The 16,319-nt window shown below is 36.3% G+C and overlaps 1 protein-coding gene across 1 annotated transcript in view; it reads left to right on the top strand.

Moving 5' to 3' along the window:
• TMEM178B (transmembrane protein 178B) overlaps positions 1–16,319 on the top strand; it is a 441,133-nt gene that overhangs the window by 94,433 nt on the left and 330,381 nt on the right. The window lies entirely within an intron of this gene.

Below are 16,319 nucleotides of genomic sequence, written 5' to 3'. Positions count from 1 at the left end.
CCCCTTCCCTTCTACCAAATGCAAACAAATTTTGGATTGTTTATTTTGCTGATGGTAGTGGTATGAAAACTAAAATATACCTAAAATATTCATTGAAAGGTTGAATTGTATGTTGGAAGGGATGCGGGAAATCTGGGACACTAATACATTGTTGGTGGAGTTGTGAACTCACCCAACCTTTCTGGAGAGCAATTTGGAATTATGCCCAAAGGGCAACAAAAATGTGCATACCCTTTGATCCAGCAATATCATTACTGGGTCTATACCCTGAAGAGATTATGAAAAAGGGTAAAAATATCACTTGTACAAAAATATTTATAGCAGCCCTGTTTGTGTGGCAAAAAACTGGAAATTAAGTGAATGTTCTTCAATTGGGGAATGGCTTAACAAGCTGGAGCATATATATGTCATGGAACACTATTGTTCTATTAGAAACCAGGAGGGATGGGAATTCAGGGAAGCCTGGAAGGATTTGCATGAACTGATGTTGAGTGAGATGATCAGAACCAGAGGAACACTGTATACCCTAACAGCAATATGGGGATGATGATCAACCTTGATGGACTTGCTCATTCCACCAGTACAACAACCAGAGACAATATTGGGATATCTGCAATGGAGAATACCGTCTGTATCAAGAGAAAGAATTATGGGCTTTGAATAAAGACCAAAGACTATTACCTTCAAATCAGAAAAACAAAAAAAACCATTACACTATTATGTAATTTTGCTATCTCATACTTTATTTTTCTTCCTTAAAGATATCATTTCTCTCTCATCACACTCAACTGAAAACAATGTAAAGATTAACAGAATGCCTTCTGTGGGGGGTAGGGGGAAGCAAGAATGGGGAAAAAATTGTAAAACTCAAAATAAATAAAATCTTTCTAAAGAAAAGTTGAATTGTATAATGGATATAATTCATAAGATAATGAATGAGAATGATGATGATGATGATAGCTAGCATTTTTATAGAGCTATAGTGCTTTACAGTATCCATATATATGTATATATATACATATACATATATATATATATATATATGTTATCTTACTCAATCATAGACAGAGCTATAAGGATGAAGACCATCAATCCCAACCCCTTCTTTTTATAAGGGAAAAAGCTAAAGCTCAGAGACATTAAATAATATTCCTTACAGTATATTTAGCATCTTTGAGCCTCAACTTCCTCATCTGTAAAATGAGACTCAATAAATCAAGATGCATTTATTAAATACCCATTAAATGCCAGACACAGGATAACAATACCTGAACTGACTAATTCACAGGGTTCTTATGTGGCTCAAGCGATATAATGGATGTAAAGCACTTTGCAAACTTTAAAGCCCTATATAAATGTCAGCTATTTTTATTATTAATGAGGAATCATTTTCATAAAGTCATGTTGGAGCTTATAATCTAGGAGAAACATAGGGGAGCACAAGAAATCATTTGGGACAGAAATGTTATTTTCAAAGGTCACGGGTCCCTGCAGTAAAATATAAATTAAAAAAAAAAGAGGGGAGGTAGTGATGCTCAGACATTGAAATCTGACTTAGGGAAAGGTAGCATATTTATCTCTTCTCCACCCCTCTCCATTCTGTTCCCCCCAGCTCTGTGATGACAAAAAGTTCTAGTAGGGAAATCCTCAGGAACATTAGGGGCAGATCTGCTCTCAATGAAGTAGGGATTATCCTGATTCAATTCTGCTTTCAGACCTTTTTATTTACTTATATGTTTGACAGCTAACATTCCTTCTGTTTATTTGCCTACAGACTGAAGGGAAACCCTTCTATTACTATGGAGTAATAGAAAAGTTCCCCATCCTAGGAGTCAGAAGGGCCAAGTTCCTTCTAGTCTCAGCTCTACTTCTGCCCAGCCATGTAACTTTGGGCAAGTCATGTTAACTCCTCCAGATGACCTTGGTTGACCTTAGTATCTACTTTGAAAAAAAAGTGGATTTGACTAAGTCTCTTTTGTTCTAAAATCCTTTGATTTTATGAAGCCTGTCTTCAAACACACTCCCTGTGGAAGTGGAGATTGGAGAGAAGCATCTCTTCTTAAAGTTGGTATTTTCCTTTACTCAGAGAGAAAACTTTCTTAGCAACTGGGAGTGAGTTACAGGTAGAAATTTGATTGGATGTCGATTAGGTAAACTGTGTGATTTCTCATCTCTTTCTGTTGAGTAGAGAGGTACAAGGTAGCTTTGTTATTTTTGTTGTGTCTTCCCAAGTGAAGACTTGTCCCCTAGGACCCTGTTGGAATTATATCTTAAAGGAGGGCCTATTTGTCCAAGTCAGGAGGCATCAGTTGCTCATCAGTTTGGGATTTTCTGTTCTAAGAATAGGAGACTTCTTTTTAGAAAAAAGGAATTAGAGCCTTGAAGAGTCCAGAGAAGTGGAATCTACCTATTTCTGCTCTTATAAACTTGCTATGACTAATATATGGAATCAAACACATAATCTCAGAGGTAGAAAAGACCTCAAAAGTCATCTATTCCAATCTCTACCTGAGCCATCTAGGTAGTTAGAACACTTTGAAGTTGAAAGAAACTGAGTTAAAACCCTATTTTAGGTACCTATAAGTTGTGTGATCTTGGGCAAGTCATTTAACCTCAGTTTCCTCATCTGTAAAGTAAAGTAAGGATGATAATAATAATAATGCTTACCTCACAGGGATATTGTAAGGATACTATGAGATGACATATTTAAAGGACTTTATAAATTTTTTTTAGGTTTTTGCAAGGCAAATGGGGTTAAGTGATTTGCCCAAGGCCACAACAGCTAGGTAATTATTAAGTGTCTGAGACCAGATTTGAACCCAGGTACTCCTGACTCCAGGGCTGGTGCTTTACCCACTTCACCACCTAGCCACCCCACTATGCCACCTAGCCGCCCCTGGACTTTATAAATCTTAAAGCACTGTTTAAATGTTAACTTATATTATTTTGTTGTTATTACTGTTATTAGTTTATCATTACATGAGCAGGAATCTCTTCTAGAACATTCCCAACAAGAGGTGAGTCAAATTATAGCTGTCAATCTCTGATGATGGAGAATTAGTGAAGGCAGGTCATTTGACTTTTGAACTGCTATGACAGGATATTTTTCCTTATGTCATGTCAAAGAAGCAGCATAGCAGAGCAGAGAGTTGGCTTCAGAGTCAGGAAGACTTGGGTTCAAGTATGGTCTCTCACTTTCTGGGTGAGTCCCAAGTCTCTCACTCCTCTAGGTGGCTCTCAAAGACTATAAATTACAAAAAAATACTGCCTAATAGAGAATTACTCCATCTGGGACTTCCTTATGTCAATGAAATCATAGGTCCAAACCTTATCCTTATCCCTCTTTTCATCAAATTTCTACCTATCGGAAGTGGTTCCAATTTTACCTTCCCTAGGAAAACAAATGTCAGTACGCATCTTGATGACAGATCCTCCAATGATAACTATCATGTTGCCCAACATTGTCCTCCAAATGTGTGTTATCAATCAAAAAGAGGAACTGTTGATACTTCAATTTTAACTCACTAATGCTTTCTTCTTCATATTATTCCTCTGATCAAAATTTTAATGACTTTCTTTAAGGGTAAAATTAAAACTCTTTAATCTGGTCCTGTTTTTCTAATCTGCCAACTTTTCTCATATACAAAAGCTAAACTCTAACAGGTTCTTACCCTCCCTCAAATGTGTTTGGCTTATTCCTGCTTGAAGATTGCTTCATTAAGATTGCTTCTGCCATTTCAGGTCACCCATCCCCCACTTCCCTATCATGTTACCTGATCTATACTTATCTAGTCTTCAAAACACAGCTCACATCTCATTTCTTTTTGCTAAAGTGAATTCTTTCCTGACTACATTGGCTCATCCATAGTCATTTAGTGATTTCTTCCTTCTCTGAGCTTCTATGACACTTATTGCTCATTCAACTATACATTGCTTTATTTATCTTTTTGTAAGTATCTTGGCTACCAGTCTAGATTGTGACTCTCTGGAGGGTAGGGACCATATCTCAAAATTCACAGAATTTCAGAGTTGGAAGGGATCTTCTCATTCAATGTATAGCCAAAAAGAATTCCCTCTGAAGAATATCCATTTTACAGATAAAGGAACTGAGACTTAACAAGGTAAAATGATTTATATAAGTAGTATCAATGGTGAAATTTGAATGCAGGTTCTTTTCCTCAAGAGCCAGTATACTTTCTGCATTACCACACTTCTCCAGGATAAATATCCCCATCTCTTTCAACCTAATTCTCCAAGTTTCAGTTTATCAATACATATATATTTTTGTGATCAATAATTTTTTGAATGAACTTAAACTAAGGCCAAATGACTTGCTCTTTCCAAAGCAGCTATTCAGTTATGAAAGGAGTCAAAGACATATGAAATAATCAGAGGATTTGGTGCTGGAAGGACCTGAGAAATCAACTAGTTGGAAGATACCATTAGGAAGAATATTATTCCCCCAAGATCTTTTTGATCTGATGAAAGTCTGACTTAAATACTTAAATACCATTCCTTTTCTGGTGGCCCTTTTCTTTTCCCCCTCCCCTCAAATGAAAATTATTTCTCCCTTCTCTTAAAATCAGCATGCTGGACCTCTCTTATTACACTGTCATTCTATACCTTCTGTGTACCTGTTATATCTCTTAATAGAGAGAATAAATAACATTGGGTCTCACACTCTCATTCATCACATTCATCACTGTGTTTCCTATTAAGTCTAATGAATATAATTTTAAGGAAGTCCTGTGATTTCCATGGTCTGGGGAATTCCTAACACGGAAACCCAACTACCAAAACTTGTCTTAAGAGATCAGTCCTAGGCAATTGGTAGTCTTGCCCAGGGTGACAGTTGGGAAGAATCAGAGATGAGTTCTAAATCCAGGTCTTCCTGTGACTCTAATCCCAATCACTTTAGACCAACCAAACAACCATCAGCATAGTAGATGCTTCCAAAATATGCTAAATTAAAAATTAAAAGCTGTGATGTGACTATAACTCCGCCTGGAAGCAGAGGGCCTTTGTAATGTCTTTCTAAGTTCTGTCATTCATTCCTTGATAACTCAGGCTGACCAAGAGTTCAGCAATTATTTGAAATGAAGTGCTAAAGGAGTCAATTCAAGATTTTTCAACATTTGGTTCTCTGTCTATTAAGATTGAGCCCATATTTCCCTCCGGAGTCTCACAACTGCTTCTCTGCATGATATTCCCCTTCTTTTCTTTGCCCATCTCTGTGTATTCTCCTCACAGGATCTCCATACTTGAAATGTACTTCTTCCACACTTATACCTCTCAGAATCCTTGGATACTTCAATGCTTAGTTGCAGTGTTGTCTCCTTTGAAATTCATCTTGATCCTCCTAGTTACTAGTCTCTCCACAACCCCCTGTTCTATTACTTTGAATTGTTTGTGGGTATTATGTGTATATGTTTTCTATTAACTTGCCTATTTATGCTGTTTCTCCCCAAAGAATGTGCCATTTCATTGCTTGTCTTTGAATCTCTAGTGCTTATTGATAACCCTTGATGAATACTTCTTAAATGAATGAATAAATGAGGGAATGAATATCACCCATGCCCATATCAATTTTCTGAGAACTCACTTAGCTGGATTTTATTAAGTATCTACTATGTGCTAGAAACTTTGCCAAGCATAGGATGATTAAAAGAAAAGAAAAGAAAAAAATCCTAACAGACTTGGTCCTTGCCTTCAAGTAGTTCTGAGTCTAATGGGGGAGATAACATGAAAACAAACAAGATAAATACAGGATAAATTGGATACAGAAATGTTATATGAAAAATATTATTTAGGCAGTAACAACAGCAATAGTAAAGATAGTCTCTGCATTATGTAATGTTAATGTCAAGGGAATGGGCATTGTGATTGTGACTCATAAGCTATAGAAGATAGATTTTTTTCTTTTATTTAAAAAAATGTAATCAAAATGTTGAATTTGAAAAGAAAAAGTTGTCTTCTCTCTCCCTCCCTTTAATCAGAATGAACTTAACCCTTCTAAGGCAACTGGAATACTGCCTTATTCTTAACATTTCTGTGGGCAGAAAATCCATAATCTGTCCCCGTTATTCTTTTTGATTGGTACCCTCTTTAGGTATCCAACCTTAAATGCTCTCTCTTTCCCTACCAGCTTTCCTACTCCTTGCTCCTCTAGGGCACAAGGTTAAAGAATCATAATGTAAATATCTTAATGCTTGCTTAGGAAGGTTGAGAGGAAATGGTGAAATAGTATAAAATATTTTGTAAGGTTGTAAAGAGTTAGCTTAATAACTGTTTTGGAAAAATGTTGTTGCTTTTGCTAGAAAGGTACCTTAAAGATCATCTAGGCTAGTTCTCTAATTTTATTGATGAGCAAGTTGGAACTAGAGAGTGCTGTTACTTGTCCAAGGTCACACAGTTACTTAGTGATGGTGGCAGGACTAGAAACCTACAACTCTACGTGTAAAGGTGGTTTGGACTCCTAGGCCAATTTGTTTTTTTTCATATGCCCTCAGCTAAAATGGAGATATAAAGATTATGAATATCTTTTTTAAAGTTTGTTTTGATGATTTTTTTTTGTCTTGATAAAAACTGATCATTCAAGACTGAGCTCTTCTATGACATGTCTTTCTATTGGAGGAGATTAGAGGAAGTGAAAGCTAATTCTGAATCTCATTAATAATAATAAGATTTTCAACCCTCTCTTTATGAAAATGATTTAAAAAATTCTACTAGATGACCAGCTCGATTTTGAAGCTATTTTAGGAATGGGGAAGATTTGTACTGAACTGGCCACAATCTCTTGCTAAGTCTCCCATGTAGCTAGTGGCAGATATGGGGAAGATGGTTCAGGGATAACTTGTGGCCATGGAGCTAAGCAAGTACTAATAGAGTCCCTGATCTTGACTTTATTACTATTATCTTCTAAATTGGCCTAAATTCCTTCAGTATTAGGCCTTTTTACTTCTTTTGTAGGTTTCAAGATTTGCTCACCAAAAACTGCTTCTGATATTTTGGCTTTGTTTTCCCATTTCATTTAGGGTGTCATCAATTTCAACTTGTGATGGCTTAGACCCTTTAATGCAGAAGAAAAACCCTATAGCACAGACAGGAAGGTGCCATGAGGGATTGAATCTCAATCCCATGAAGCTTTCTGGTTTTCTCTTTGCTATTACCTTGTCCCTCTCACTTCCTCTGATCATTTGCTTTAGGCTTCTGATGCCCCACCTGGTTACCTACTGTTTGTTGTCCTCTCCCTTCCTGACTTTTGGCTACTCTGACTCCTGCCATCCTCGCCAGTCTTGCTGGCTGTTCATCTGTTACATTCCTAGCCCTGCTGTCCTCGGTCCCTTCTGCCAAATAGCTCCATTCCCACTAAGCTCTTCACTCCTTTTTCTCACTAAATCAAACTGGACATAGTAGATTTTCATTAGAACAGAAGAAAAATCTTTGCTCTAGAGGATGACATAAAGTGTAATCTAAGTTAGTCTGAATCTAAATATAATAGTATCATGTGAAAAATATGCTTAAATACTCAAGGTCTCCATTTCTTTATCTCTAAAACTTGCACCAAGTACATCTCCCCAGCTAGAAGTAATTTATAAGGATATCAGGTTCCCCAATCAGGATCAGGGATTATCATACAGCACTGGACCTTCTGTTTTAGGCAAAAAAAAAAGAGAAATCTTCTTGGTGCAAAGAAATCTATCATTTCCTTCATGTTTAATTTTAAGAGTACTCTTTATACCCCCCCCCCCTTTTGGGGGCAGAGAGTGAAAGGAAGTTTCCTGACTTTTTTTTTAAACTTTCCTTTGAAATGGTTGCATAATATCCCTAGGCTTTCCAGCCCATAGGAGCTGAGCAAAGTATTCTTGCTGGAATATGCAATGTCACTTGCAGCTAATCCCTTTATTGATTTTTTTTCTCTTAACTTGCTGACAGCTAAGGATTAGGGCTAGAGAAGTGGTTATAGTTTGGGTTATATTTGACAATATTGAAAATAAAAAAAAGTCTTTTGAAAAAAGACAAAGGTTTGCAGACAGGGGAATTTAGGCAGATGGGAAAAAGTGGAGGTAGGGAGGGAAGTATAAAGAATCCTGATTCTCTTATTCTATAGTAGAATCCCTTCAGAAGTCCCCAGGCAAGGGTTTGACATCAGTGTGCTGAGGACTTGCCTGAGGCTGCTTGGGAGTGGGTAGCAGGTCTGGCTCTGGGCAAAATGACAAAATTAGATGAAGTTCATCTTGGGCATTTTCCCATTTCCTTTTCTTTGGCTCCACTCCTCCCAGGGCTTGGCGCCTTTTCCCTGCCTACCATGTTGCTTTGGCTGCCCAGGAGTTCCAACTAGAAAACCTTTCCCAGACTTGTCTTTCCTCTGTTAAAGGGCCCTGTATTCACACTTTCCTCATTCTCACAGAATTTAGATTTGGAAGGAATTTTACAAATCACCATCAAAACTCATAATCTCTCATTTTTAACTATTTCTCATAGGTGCTGGAGAAAATAGATAAAATAAACCAGCTCACACTAAAGGGGGAGGGTCAAATTGTCCTAAATTCCTCCAACAATGTTAGCATTTTAAAAGAGGACACTTGCCAACCTAGTGGTTGGCTACCTGTTGTTATAGTAGAAAGAATGCTGATAGGGACCTGGGTATAAGAAAACTTGACTTTGAAACATGTCTCAAACACTAGCTGTATAGTCCAGGGAATATTACATAATTTCCCAATCTCATTTTCTTCATCTGTAAAATGTGAGGGTCAAATGAGCCCCTATCACCTATAATAATATATTAATATTAATATATAAAGTATTTTGCAAATCTTAAAGCTCTATAAAATTTTCTATTTTGTTGCTGGTGACTTGCCACTTTTTTTTTTAAGGCAAATGCATGTTTTTGTAATTCAAACTATATAATGGGCAGCTAGGTGGTACAAAGAAGAGCCAGATCTGGAGTATGGAAGATTCATCTATCTGAATTCAAATTTGTGTCTCAAATTAGTTGTGTGACCTTGGGTAAATCACCTAAACCTATTTGCCTCAGTTTTCTCATCTATAAAATAAACCTGAACCTAATTCTGAACTGGTCCTATGCCTTCTATGGAAATCCAAAGGAGGTGAACTCTTTAATGATTTTGTGGGTGTTGGAAGTTGAGGTTTCAATCCTTGATTAGGTCTTAAGAGAAGATGGAGATTCATTGGGGAGGTAAGGAAAATTGCCTTGGTTGCTTATTGGATGAAAGTTCTTTTTTAGGTTTTGTTTGGATTAAATGAAGCCTGGCCTACATTCATATAGTCAAAGTATAGTGCATGGGAACTGAAGACTCTTTTCCTTTTAATGTGGCACCCAATTATTTTATTCCTAGTGGAAACCCTGAGTAGGGACACATGACAAAGTATGTGATTAGTGAAAGTTCCCCAAGACAACCTTATCTATGTAAAGTCAGAGAATCTATCATGAGTTTAGATTATATTGTAGATTAGGGTCTGAAGTCAAGCCTTATCATGGCAGAGATATGAGGTGCCTATATTATAAATATAGTTTAACATAGTGGCACATGATAGGAATTTAATAAATGCTTGTTGACTGACATATACATGTATAAACATATATATATACACACATAGATAGCTATGTAATCTGCAGAGTTCATAGTTAAACTCATGGAATCTGATAATGTTAACAGGAGAGAGAGCATAGAGGAAGAGAGAAAACTTAGGACAGAATTTTGGAGAATGCATCTAGGAGTTGTGATGAATTATGAATCAGCAATGGAGACTAAGAGCTGTGATCAAATGGATGGGAGAAGAAGCAATACAAATATTACAACAACCCAGAGAGAAATGGTCAGCAGTGTTAAATATAGCAAATAGGTCAACCAGGATGTGAGGACTGAGAAACGACCGTCCAATTTGGTAATTGAGAGATCACTGGAAAATTTGGAGAGAGCAGCTTCAGGTGAGGGATGAAATTAGAAGTCAGACTGCAAAGTGTTTAGAAGTTGGTGAGAGGAGAGGAAGTAGAGAAAGCTAGTATAATTGCTTTTTCAAAGAATGTGGTTGAGAAAGAAAGACAGAAAGAAAGAGGTGAAAGGTTGGGAGAAACTAGTAAAACATTTTTAAGGATAGGGAAGACTAGGTATTTTGGGGTTCTTTGCTTGGATTCTTGGCTTGAGATCTACAAACCCGAGGAGGGGCATGAAGTTAGATGGGGGGGGAAATTCATTTTTATTTTTACTGTCTCTAATGGAAAATTGGGATTTCCTTCAATTATTTAAAAACATCACTTTGAACAGTCCACAGACTTTACCAAATTGCCAAAGGGATCTATAACAGAAAAGAGATGAAGGACCCCTGCAGAGGAAGCTTATTTTTTTTATGCTATGATGACAAAGGCTACAGTTATCCCTTCTACATTTCGGCTTTCTCTGTCGTGGTTTTGATATATTGTGGGTTGCATAAGAAATTAAATGGGAATTTGGGGGAGTTTTTGAAAGCCACAGATGAGACACAAAGGTCAGCAGATGACACAAAAAGAGTTTAGAAACTCAGAAGTGAATAAAATATATAAATTATATTTATTATAACAGATTTTTATCTTTTGATACTATAATAATTCAGATTTCTTCCCTAGTATGCAGGAAGGGCCTAAAAATTTTAGATGGATTTTCCAGTCTGACTTTTCTGCACATCCTTCAACCCAAAGACATGGAAGAAATAACTGTAATCCCAAAATATACCTCACCTTGAAGGGAAGCTGAAGGTATATATATAGAGAGAGAAGGGAAGCTTTTGATACTGGAATTGAATGTTAACACATTAAAACTGTATTAATAAGAAAATGAAAGTAAATTAATGAAAATGACCATTTCCAATTGGTGTACTTTAGATAATCATTTATTATAGACATAAAAGTCCTTAATTATTCCCATAATTGGAAACCTTTTAGTCAAAAAGAATCATATCAGCTTTTTAGAATTATCTCAAATTCTAAGTGAATGGATTTTGAATTAAATATATCCTGAAACTGGATGATGTTTTAGACTAGAAAAACAATTTTGAATAGACACGTAGCAAGAAAGAGGTCCTCAAACTGAAAACTCCAATCTCCTCCAGACTTGAATTTTTTTGGATTTGTATTGACAGATTTTGTGTTTTATTTAATAAGTTATCAATAACTACCTAGATAGTAATATGTGTTTATATTAATGATATGCAATATTAATTAAATAAATTTAAAAAATTAAACTAGTTTGATACTTATTGACCTTGTGGCACAGTAGATAGAGTACTGGCCTTGGAATCAGAAGGACAAGAGTTCAAATCTGACCTCAGATAAATGATACTTACTAGCTGTGTGACCTTGGGCAAGTCACTTAATGCTGATTGCCTCACTTCAAGAGCCATCTCCAGTCATCCTGATCTATAGCTGGCTACTAGACCCAGATGACTCTGGAGGAGAAAGTGAGATTCATAACTTAATACAGCACCACCTCATTCAAATCAAAATCAATTGCTTGCCATTTCATCATCTCCCTGATGTCATGGTCTTCTTCAAGAATGAGGGATGAATATCATCATGTAAAATTCAACCCTTCTGGTCTACCAGGTCTCTGTTGAAAGGAAATGTTTCTTTGGAGCCAGCTCTGATCATTGCTTTTGAACTGAATTCTGACATCTTTGAAGTTGCTTTTATTTGTATTATTATCATTACTGTAGTCATCATTCTGATCCATTTTCTCCTCTTTATATTAGTTACACATTTTCATTAGTTTGTTTAAAGTTATCATGTTGATCATAATATAATATTATAGAACATGAATATGCCTTGATTTATTTAGTCATTCACTAAGTTATGGGTACTTAATACTGCTTTCAGTTTTTTGTTACTACAAACAATACAGCTAAGGTGGTATAGTGGAAAGAAGATTAGTAACCATTGAATTGGGAAATGCTTGATGTAGGGGATAATTTGGGGTGAGTGATGTTAGCAGAAATAAGGTCAGGAAATGGCATTAAGGCATAAAGTTGTTGTTGTTCAGTTTCATGTGACTCTTCATGAACAGTATGGTCAGGGGCTTCTTGGCAAAGGTACTGGAATGGTTGGTCATTTCCTTCTCCAACTGAGAATAAGGACTATGCCTAAGTTTCTTCCTGTCCCAGTGTATAAATAGAATAAATGGATAAATAGAATTTAGTACTAGAGAGGGTGTTAGGGCAACAAGGTCTTCTGGAGAGACCTGGGTTACTATGAGTACCAGAAGATGGAAAGATTATGAAAGAGTTCTAAATTGAAGGGTAATAGTGACTTAGATTAAAGAGCAACAGAAGTTGCTTTATATGATTTTATTCCATGGTGAAGAGGACTACAAACCTCTTGAAAGGGGCTGGTGTTGTGGCTCCATCTTTACCTTTTGGGATTCTTTCCTCTTTATGTCTCTCACAAGAGTATCTGAAACCAATGTAGTCTCTTATATAATGTGCTGTACTCATAATTTTCTCCAACCAATGAGGAATCACATCTCAGAAGCATACAATTAAAAGCTGTCCTTCCCTCACCTTGCCTGGGTGGAGCTGCTATATTATTCTTAGGAATGTTTTACAATTAAAATTTCCCCTAATTTGAGTTGCTCTTCCCCCTCAGTTAATTTAAATTAATGATATTTTGCTACATATCTGAGACCATTAGAGAGAATAGTCTAAATTCTTGATAAAGAAATGTTGGTTTTCCTTCTCTTTTCCCACATAATCCTCCCTCCCCTCATCAGGTTAGAGATGTTTTGAGAGAACCAGAGGATTTTTCATATTGCTGTTGCCTAAGTTAAATAAACATTCATTCAGCAAGTTTTTATGAAGTATCAGACATGTGTCAGATATATATTAGATATGAGAGACACAAAGAAAAAACAAAATGAAACAGAAAAGTGTTCTCCACCTCAAGGATCCTGCATACTACTGGGAAGGAGACATAACATATACATAGATAAATTAAAAAAAAAACCACAACTCTCCTTATCACAGCAGTTCTCTCACCAAGGAGGTAAGCCCTTCCTCCCCAAACTCCATTTTTAAGAAAAGTATCCATTGAAACCAGTCATTCCTTCACTCCTCTCCAGACTCTACTCACCAGACTTCCTCTATTAAGCCCACTGCTGATATTCTCTTTGAGTCTCTCTCAATTTGTTCAGTTTTCTTTTTTTTGAGTTATCTTCTCTCATTAGAATGTAAGCTCTTTGAGGTTATGGACTGTCATTTTTTGCTTATATTTACATTCCTAGCATTTAGCATAATGCCAATAACTAGTGAGAGCTTAATGAATGTTTATTGATGACTATGGGCAAAGTAAATATAATGTAACATTAGGGGTGGTGAAACAGGATACTAAGGGTTGTATTAAAAAAAGATTCCATAAACAGTGAACTCTGTGAGAAGGATCTTTTCATGAAAGTGACAGGGATTGAACTAGGTGGCACAGTTCCTATGATCATCATTAGGTAACAGTATTCTTTAAACTGGGATCACTAAAGGAGTAAATGCTGACAATGAGATCAAACAGGTCCCCAGAACTGAATCCAAGCAGATGGGTATCCAGTCAAATTCCTATTACTCAAAGAAATCATTAGGAATGAGAAAGAAAAAAAAGAAAGAAGAGACATCCCAGGTGAGGGGAGAGGCTGAGGTAAACTGTGACAGTCAAACTGATGTTGAGGCCATCCTATTTAATGGCAATTTTGGATGTGACCTCAAGCTAAAACCACACAGCTGAAGACAAATGCAAGGTGCTGCCATTCTAAAAAGTACAACTTGGAATTGAGGGAGAAGGGTCAAATTGTTTGCAATTCATCTCCAAATTGTGGGGACAATAATACAGAAGTAGCAATTTTATTCTCCCAACACTTGTTCCCAATAGCACTATGAAAGGCAGAATTTTAGTTTATCTGTAACATTGACTTTATTTTGATTAACATTTTTGATGGTTTTTTTAATTGGATATGCTGTCCTTAAGTTGACAAAGTAGCTATTACCATGTCTTTCAAGGAAGTCAGGTGGAACTGAGTCAAATAGCATCATTATCTTTCCAAGCATGGGAGATAAAGTAGGAGTGACAAATGACTTCCCTTGGGACCCTGAACCTCTAAAGTGAACAGGTAATGAGGAACAAATACTCTTAATGGAATATTCCACTTGAAAAATATCCAAAACTCTGAAGATGTACCATTGATGTTACTTCCACCCTTCCCTATGGAAGTGAAGAATCCACTACTTTATTGAAATTAATTATTAGGGAAAACCAGAGGAAAATAGCTGCCTGGAGAGTTTTGAAGGGCTTCAAGAAGAGGTAAGATTAAGGGTATATAAAACCTTCTTAGAATTAATATTTTTATAGTAGATCCCAGGTTCAGAGGACAGAGTATTATAATAATAATGTTTGTGTTTCATTTTTGAAGAAGACCATGACATCTGGGAGGTGATACCATGACAAGCATATGAACTGAATTTGAGTGAGAGGGAAGGCTGCGCTAAGTCACCCAGCCCCACTTTCTTCTCCAGAGACATCTCAGCCCAGTGGCCAAATATGAATCAGGACAACTGGAGATGACCCTGGATGTGAGGCAGTCAGGGTTAGGCAACTTACCCAAGGTCACATAGATAGTTAATACCATGTCTGAGGATGGATTCAAACTCCTGTTCTGATTCCAAGGTCAGTGCTCTATCCACTGTGTCACCTAGCTGCAGAGCATAATAACAAGACAACATGGGAAAAGTTCCAGTGTTAAACAGAAGTCTTGATTATCCACAAAAATATACCATCATCAAGGCTATATCTACATAACTACACACTTACTCAACATGCTCACTCAAATACAGACTTGTGAATGTGCATATATATGCACACAAACCAATTTAACAAAATTCAATAATATAATTCAGTCAAGTAATTTTTGTCTATATAGAGAGTTGATAAGCAGTTAGACTTCCTTTTGGGATCCAATTGATACTATCCAAATTCATTTTCACCACAGCCTTAAGATTTATGTTTTATGAGAAACCAAGACTTAAAGGCTATCCTAAGGTTTTACAGGTAGTTAGGAATAAAAGTGGGCTATGATTTCAGTTGTTCTGATTCCAAATCCAGGGCTCTTGAGTTTACGGATTATATTTTAGGGTCAGTGCTTCTTTTCTTGACCCTCTGGTTGCACTGTATTATGGTATATACAATAAAGTTATAATACTTTATTAGCTTTTATCATCTTTGGGGAGCTTACAATATTATGGGGGAGACATGATTAGACCTCAAGCTAAATGGATATTTGACCTACACATGGTGTGATTTCCATAGTGCGGCCTTCCCACCACCTTCACAATGGCATAGTGCATAGACAGATGGCCTTAGAACCAAAAAAATTTGGCTTCAAGTCTAACTTCTGGTTTGTACTGCCTGTATGACCCTAGAAAAGTTAATTAACTTCTCTCACTGGAACTCTTTAAGATACTATATTGAAAAGAGGTTTCTGATCTGCACTGATAGAGGGAATTTCCTCAGCTATACCACAGAAATCAGAGATCTGATCCTTATCTCTATTCCACTTGGGATTTGAATACAATTTTCTTTAAAAACTTTTTTTTTTTATTTAAAGTTTTGAGTTCCAAATTTTATCTCCACCCTCCCCTTTCCTGAAATGGTAAGCCATCAGATATAGGTTATATACTTATGTAAGTATGTATAACATTTTCATAGGTCATATTGTATAAGAAGACTCAAATAAAAGAAAAAAAGTGAAACTATACTTGTTTATATTCAGTCAATATTAGTTCTTTCTCTGGAGGAAGAGAGTATACTTCATCATTAGTCCTTTGGGATTGTCTTAGATCATTGTATTTCTGAGAATAGTGAAGTCATTCATAGTACCTCATCAAATAATATTGCCGTTACTGTGTGTAACATTCTCCTGGTTTTGTTCATTGTAAATCTTTCCAGGTTTTTCTGAAATCATCCTGCTTGTAATTTCTTATAGTGAAATAATAATATTCTGTTACAATCATATTCTACAGTTAATTTAGGCATTCCCCAATTGATGGACCTCTCTTTGATTTCCAATTCTTAGCCCCCTCAAAAAGGACTGCTATAAATATTTTTGTACAAGTAAATCTTTTGCCCTTTGTCCAAAGACAAATAAGTTTTTGGAATATAGAACTAGCAGTGGTATTGCTAGATCAAAGGATATGAACAGTTTTATAACCCTTTGGGCATTGTTCCAAACTGTTCTCCAGAATGGTGAGATTAATTCACAGCCCCACCAACAATGTATTAGTGTCTCAGTTTT

The sequence above is a fragment of the Macrotis lagotis genome, chromosome 7, assembly GCF_037893015.1.
Source record: "Macrotis lagotis isolate mMagLag1 chromosome 7, bilby.v1.9.chrom.fasta, whole genome shotgun sequence".
NCBI lineage: Eukaryota > Metazoa > Chordata > Mammalia > Peramelemorphia > Peramelidae > Macrotis > Macrotis lagotis.
The sequence above is the reverse complement of the archived record's forward strand: the minus strand, read 5'-3'. Positions and strand labels throughout refer to the sequence as shown.